Genomic DNA, 7,536 nt, shown 5'->3' with positions numbered 1-7,536 from the left:
GGTCAAACGAAATTGTCTGCAGTGGGATTTCCTCTCACACTTTTAGAGTTACGTAAAGACTCACATCAGAGCCGTAACCGCTAGCGGTGGGACCCCGGGGTTATGTGTCGCCAACATTACTTTTCATCTGCTTGTGACCTAGTCACATGTAAATATGTGCGATTAACGTCAGCCTTAGCAAATTACCTTCAAAGTTGGCTATGTAAACACATCAAATTTAAACTATTTTTCCATTTTATTTTGAAGTGTTTTGCTGGACAGATGAACAACGCACCTAACATCATTAATAATGACTCTGGGTAGCTCCAAAAGACATCTAAAATACTCTGTTATTTCCATGAAAACAATGATCCACTCCTCAAACAGTAAATGATTGTGCGGTCAAGTACCAAACGCTGAAGGATGCCCATTAAAATTTGATTCAAAAGTGTTAATTTTTTTTCTCTTCCTCATCTCCATCTTTGTTTTTATCACCTTCTCTTGTTTAATTCTCTTTCATCTCATTTTTGCTAGACTCTTTAGTTAATTCGTTTCTGCTACTTACATCAAAATATGCTAAAAAAAAGTTGCTTTCTCCTGGAAGGCACTGAAGTTTTGCTTTAGTTTTAAAATGACTGCCTCCACGCTTCTCACCACCTTTCTTTTTTTTTTTTNNNTATCCATCTTTTCTCAATCCGCCTCCACTTTGAGCAATTTCCTCATGCCTTTTTTGCTCCTTCACTAAAAGTTGTACCTGCAGCCAACCCCGATGACATGTACTCTTTATTTAAGCAAATCTTTAAAATATCTAAAGACTAAAATCAATACCCGAGTCTATGAGGAGTTTAAAAAGCCCTCTTCTTGAGCATCACTTGTGCACACAGTCCTATAAATTACTTCCATGGAGTGATGGAACTATTTTCTTTCGCTCAAAAAGAAAAATTGAGTTTCTCTGTGGGGGTTCCATTTTTCTTCTTACACAGTGGCTCTCTCACACATACACATCAATCAATTAGACTTTCACTCCTTCAGAATTCAAACTTCTCCTCAGCTTCTTTATTCTGTTTAACATTGACAGGCTCAGAAGTATTCTATATTTTACCAAAAATAGATGGCTTCATTGTTCCAAGACAGCCTCAACCAGGATTTGAATCACTTTTCTATGCCCTTTGAAAAGCCAGAATCCCACAAATAGCACCGACCCATGAAACTCAGCCTCCATTACTACTATAATGCACTCTAGGGGGATATTTTATCCCGTGCTTCTAAAATTGGCGTGTTCATTTGTGTAGAACATTGCATATACAATGCGTGTTATGTTTAAGGAGGCTAAAATGATAAAAAGCTGAAATGAGAAAATCAAGGACAGAAAAAGGAAATTTCATTAGTGTAAACTTGATTTGGGAAATTGAGTTAGCCACAGCAATTAAATGCAATAAAACAGAAGGTACCCATTAAAACTCTCTGTGTTATTACAGAATTGATCAAGCTAACGTGGAGGAGGAGTCTCAGTTTAAAAAAAAATCTGCAAATAAGAGTTAATCATTCATTAAAACCTTTTCTATTACTATTATTTGTATCGTAGGCTGTGAACACAGCTCACAAAGAGGAGGCACAGTCATTGGCCACATCATGAGCAGCTGTGGAAGGGACTCATTACGATCAACGGGGAAGGTCACACCAGTCACATGCCAAAGCATTTGTGAGGTGACCCGGAAGCCGCCACGCATACGACAGCTTCACTGCAAGAAGAAAAATTCATAAATATCAATTTAAGTCTTTGTGGCAAAGAGTTAACAGACGGAATCAATTTCCAAAATGATGCACCCCATGACAGCACCTTGTGCCGCTTTTTTTTTTTTCAAAGCTTTCTCAGCGGAGAAGCCGAAGCAAACCTCTAGTGTATGCAAAGTGCCACAGCTGCGCTCAGTGTGTCAGTGTCTTCAATCGGTGCCAGGGCTGTGACATATTCCAGGCTCCATCTTTGCTTGATTAAAAATCAAGGTGGACAAGCATAGGCCACAGTTTTGGAGCTTCATGTTGCCTTCTGAACCCTAAACGCCTGGCATGAAAGAACACCTTCAGCTTTGATGTCACAAATCAAGGTCAGACTAATATCTGCCAAACTTCTGCCTGACTGAACCTCTCTTCAAGAAGCATCACGACTTAGCCTGCTAACAAATCTGCAATCAATCGATGGTTTCTACAGTTTAGCAATGTGATCTCAAACAAAGATGAACATTTGGAATCTTATTTGAATTAAAACTGTTCTGTAATGTATTTGGTTAGGTTAATAAGATGTGCACACTTGCATCTTCTGCAGTTAAACCAACAGGGATTTTCAGGCAGAGTCCTTGCCGGCTCCCAGTAGACATTAATGAGACAAAATAAACATAAAACCACTAGGGAATGATATTATCCCTGAAGGCGACGAAACTGTATTTTTTATTTATTTATTTATTTTTTGTAAATCAAATCATATTTAATGGAATACTACCAACTTCACCACCATTAATTTCATATGGTAATATGTATTCAACAATCAATAAAAAATAAAAACCAGTATTTGTTTTTGTTTTTTATCATTTCCCTGGCAGAAAAGGTTGTGTCAGGTCTCACAAGCCAAGAGCAAGCTTTGGCAGGATTGATGTTTTTTCTTGTTTTTCCACAACACAGCAGAGGAACATTTTCAAAAGCAGTGGAAAAATCTAAATAAATTGATTAACAGGTACGGCAGTGCAAAATAGCAGCAGGCTCTTGTAAACAAAGTAAGATTTGAGACTTTATTTGACAACTTGAATAGAGTAATTTTAAAGAAAAAAAAACTATTTGGTGGCAGAAAATGAAAAATGAAAAAATGGTTTATTATAATCAATGATATTGATAATATATATAAAACTTAAATTTCCACATAGAAAAATTTATTATAATTAGGCCTGAACAATACATCACAAATTTATCGTTATTGCAATATTGGCCTGAGCAATAAACATATTGAAAAAGACGTCTTAATGATATAACATGATATAACGGGAATTAGGGTGCTTGCTAATCATTACACTTATTTCTTTTTTCTACGTTTACAAACAAACTATACGAAATCCACCCACTATTTCCAGAAAGGACTAACATTACTAGAGTTTTGAGAGCTTTTGTAATCAGAATTCAAAGACATATTCAGCATTTGCATATGTGAGTAAAATTTGAAAATGCATGACTATCCCACTTTGATAAGCTCACGAGTAGAATATGAGCAATCATCCAGAATGTGGTCTGCTGACTGTAGCATAGATGTCAGCCTCCAGAAGCATTTACTAAAGTAAAGCTTTCATAATTTACAGCATATTTAGGGTATACCTCGACTTTGTTTTTTATTGTTGTAAAGGATAACATGTTGATTTCTGTGTGCCAATTTGCTTAGAGAAAAATAATAAAAATTGAGAATTGAGGTACTGATCTTTTTGATAAGATTACCCTAGTATGTTTTCCTGTGTTCGTTCATTTTTCTGGTGTAAATTAGAGTTTAAAAAATATTAGAAATTTATCTGGCCTTAAATTAAAGAAGCCTGAGTTTTTACAAACTGCGCTCCTGTGATGTGGGTAGAACTCCCTGATTAGAAAGAAGAGTAATATGTTATACTACCTTCCCTTACAAAAATATCACCTTACGCCGTTTCATCCCGAGTAAGATGAAACGAAACAATATTCGGATAGAAATCAAGCTAAAAACGACCTCTCATCTTCACATTTTCATTCAGACTTCTGGAGACTTTTTGGTAGCGCTTTATAATAAGATTCCATAACAAGCTTTGACACATTATGAAACATTATTAATGTGTTTTTAGGGTGTTAGTAAGACATTTATTAGGTTTCTTAGCATATTTAGTATAGTTAACATCTACAGTGAGACTATTGTCCACAAAGACCATATTAATAAACTGCTTACAAGCTTAACAAATGTATTAACTATCTTTGTCAACATTATTTTGGGTGTTTTGCAGCAAATCATCTAAAGTGTTACTGACTCCTTTTTTTACCCAGACTTTAAGTAAGAAATTGTCAAATCTCTTGGTGAAGAGATTTTTTTAATATATATTTTTATCAAGGAAGTATGGCACACCCTTTAAATAATGTTGGTAAATTTGTAATGTTTGCATCAGTGTGTAAGTTAAAATTGTAAGTAACATAAAAACTCTCCTTATGTGCTGAAAGAACATCCATAGGAAGTTCAGCTTTATTAACACTTTAGTTGTAGAATTTAAGGTTTACTATTTAAGTAGGGGTGTTTTGATTCATTTCAACAATTTGATTTATATCATAATTAGTTGTTGCCGATAGGATTCATAGACGATCCTAGATCATTTTTAATGATTTGATCTGATTCACTGACCTAAAATTGATCCATGACATCTTCAGTCAGAGATAAATATCTGATACTGAGCAGTGCAGGTGAAGTTGTCCAGATTTATTGTATTTTAGACGATAATTAAGTGTAAATTTCATATGTGTACAAACAAGTAAACAAGAATGAATGGCAAATCCATTCACATTTTAGTTTCCTAAAGATCAGTCCACTCTTGTTTTTCCACATAAAGGAGCATTATTAGAACATTCTACTACACTGTACGCTCACATGTCTTTGGACTCATGGGACTGGAATGAGGATTTGATCATTTTTGTAGCCATCACATGTGTATCGTCCGCTGTGATGCACTTGGTTGTTTTTACGTTACAGTACCACGCCTCAGTCCAAATATTTTTTCGAATATCTTCTTAATCGATTTATTTCATTTTGAAGTTACTTTTTTAAGTTATAGGTCATTTTGTTTCAGTTGAATTAAGAAACTTGCCTCAGCAGATCAATCCGGTTGGAGACATTGATTTATCTATGAATCAATAATCACTGAATTGATTAATCGTTACAGTCCATGTTTATCAAAAGGTGATGACAAACGACAATTGGGATTCAAATCAACAACGAATGTGATCAAACACACTGATAAGGACTTTCCTCATGGAAACGATGATTTTCCAATAAATTTAGTCAAAACTTGAATCACAGAACATCGCTGTGAAAGACATTACACGAGGCTTTAACAAAGCCAAAGACATACAGATCCAGGGAAGACAGAAAACAAGTATCAATCCCCTGCAAGGCTCGCTTCATTTGCATGTTTGATCCCATGTGTTTTAACTTGGCTTATAATTCCAGCAAAACCCAATCAAAATGCAAATAGGGCAAAGGGAGATGAGTAAATTGACCAGGTAAAGAGAAGCAGAGGAGCTGACACAGCAAACTAAATTGTCGGCTGCATGGGTTTTTGTGGTCTCCCCGCCTCTCGGTGTTGCTCCGTCTCCACAGTACAGCCAACTACATTAGAGAGCCACCCAATGGATAATACAGACTAGTATCTACAGCAAAGATTGATAGCACTCTGTGATTTCCTTCAGCTCAATACGGTTAGATCTCCCTTCAGGGATCATTTCAGTACAAGCCACAGCACCTGCTCTCTGCTTCTCTCCTCACCCCTCTTGGTTGCCGTCCCAACAAAGCAGCTCAACTTTGCCCTTCCAATATATTTCAGTCCATTACCTTCCCCTCATCCCTTACATTTTCTCCACTTATCTTTGCCTTTCTTATGCCATTACACACTCCCCTTCCTTTTATCATGCTGCCCATCTCCTCTCCCACTCTGTATTCTATCAGAGCATCCAGTCTGCTGCCCGCCCACCCCCCAGCCCAACAACTCTCTTTCAGTCCCTCCTGTCTGTCCTCACCCAAACCTGCAACATTTTTTTTTTTTTTTACAAACTCAGCCATCCCTGCTTCTTTTTGTCCCTCTCTCTTCAGGGAGCTCTTCTTTTTTTGGTTTCCATCTCCTCTGAGGAGTTACAAGACAGAAGTCTGCCTTCACCTCTGTCATTCTCTCCTTGTGTCTTTAGAGGATATCAACATCTGAGAAAACACCAGCGCCATTATCTTCCCATCTGCCACCTCCTCTGTCTCCCTGTCAGCTCAGTTAACTCCCTTCACAGGAAATCCCCAAAATATGAAATATAGTCACCTCAAGTAGAGGAATCGTGCATGATAGCAGGAGGAAAATGATGAAACAGTACCTGGAGGTCTCCTCCTCTGCTGGATGCAGCACAGTCTTCCCTTTGGATAGATCCTTTTTTCACAAACCAGGTGATGAACTGGAGCAAATTAAAATAATCCCTCTGCTGATCAAACACATTTTCAAACCAGATCGGGAATTATATCCACTTTTTCCTCCCTCTTTCCTTTTGGTGTCAGGTTGAGAGTGCTGCGGTGTTCAGTTCAGTTCCAGTTTGCACCAAAAGCCTCGACCACTGGTGGCAGCCTTCAACCTGCAGAAATCCCGTGATTTTCACACCGTTAAAGCGGAACCGCGCGCCGATGCGCACTCATCTGGTCCCCATTGAGAGCTCTGATTCTAACACTCGATTATATCCCAGAAAATCGCTGGAATCCAGTGATCTGAAGAAGAGATGCTGTGCAGGTTGTGGATGAGTTAGGAATAAGGTTTGCTCTGCTCCCCCCTCTTTTTTGTAGACGCTCCGTTGCGCAGCTGTCACTGCTCCACGTTTCACTCCTACACCGCGATCTGGATAGAAAATATCAATCCTCTCAGATCCGATCGGCCGGTATTCGTGCGCCTCAAGGTCGTCCACAGGTAAATAATGACACTGACGGGTAATAAAACGTAAAACTAACTGAACGATCCGCTATGGAAGAAAAGTGCGGGACCGCAGCTTGGTTAAAAGGTTGCCCCTTGTTTTTCAGAAAGTGACTTTGCGCTGACCTCTTCCCTCTCTCCGCATTGTTCTCTCCAAGTGAGGAAGGAGCAGCGGTGCGGGCTGCCTGCTGGAAGCTCGTCTTGCAGATGCGGCACGGATCGGGAGAGGAGGCGCGCTCCTGATCCTGCCCCCCCTCCACCCCTCCTAGTTCCAGTCCCCGACGGAACGGAGTCCACTTTCACTCTGCGGGGTAGTTTGCCTCCGGAGACGGCCGCAGCAGCATCCGCCCAGTCCACGGACAAACCTGCGCTCCGGGATGAGGCTGCGCGCAGAGGGATGCTGGGAGGGATGCTATGGGCGTTTGCCTCGTGGATGGATGGAGGCTGATTGAGTTTAGTCTGCCAGCCTATGGGAGTTTTCAATGCGTGGGGCGGGGACCTCTTCAGAGCCGCATGGGTACTTTAGAGCAGGGGAGTTAAACTCAATCTCACAAGGGGCCAAAATCCAAACCTTTAGGTCGCGGCCAAACAGGATAAACATTTATTGAATACTCTAAAACTACATTTTTAAAACTTTATAACCGTAACTTTTTAACATAATTATGAACTAGATATGGACACTGAAGATGCTGAAGCTGATAGCTGAAAACGCTGAAGTGGATAGCCAGCTAAAATATTAGCTAAATTCCAAAAAGGGTAAAAAAACAAACAAACAAAAAAAAATTAAATTAGCCAAAACAGATAGCACCTAGCTGAAATATTAGCTAAACTCTAAAATAGCAATAAAATCTTATTAAAT

General features: G+C 39.0%; 1 protein-coding gene across 2 annotated transcripts in view; it reads right to left on the bottom strand.

Moving 5' to 3' along the window:
• The window catches only part of zgc:172282 (leucine-rich repeat and fibronectin type III domain-containing protein 1-like protein), a 161,699-nt gene extending 154,908 nt beyond the window's left edge, over positions 1 to 6,791 (bottom strand). For both annotated transcript variants that reach the window (XM_024277816.2, XM_024277814.2), the window contains exon 1: positions 6,097 to 6,791. The gene's annotated coding sequence lies outside the window, so the exon portion shown is untranslated. The remainder of the gene's footprint in view (positions 1 to 6,096) is intronic.
• Between the last annotated feature and the right edge of the window lie 745 nt (positions 6,792 to 7,536).

The sequence above is a fragment of the Oryzias melastigma genome, linkage group LG13 (assembly GCF_002922805.2).
Source record: "Oryzias melastigma strain HK-1 linkage group LG13, ASM292280v2, whole genome shotgun sequence".
Taxonomy (NCBI): Eukaryota; Metazoa; Chordata; class Actinopteri; order Beloniformes; family Adrianichthyidae; genus Oryzias; species Oryzias melastigma.
This window is presented reverse-complemented; position numbering and strand designations above follow the sequence as displayed.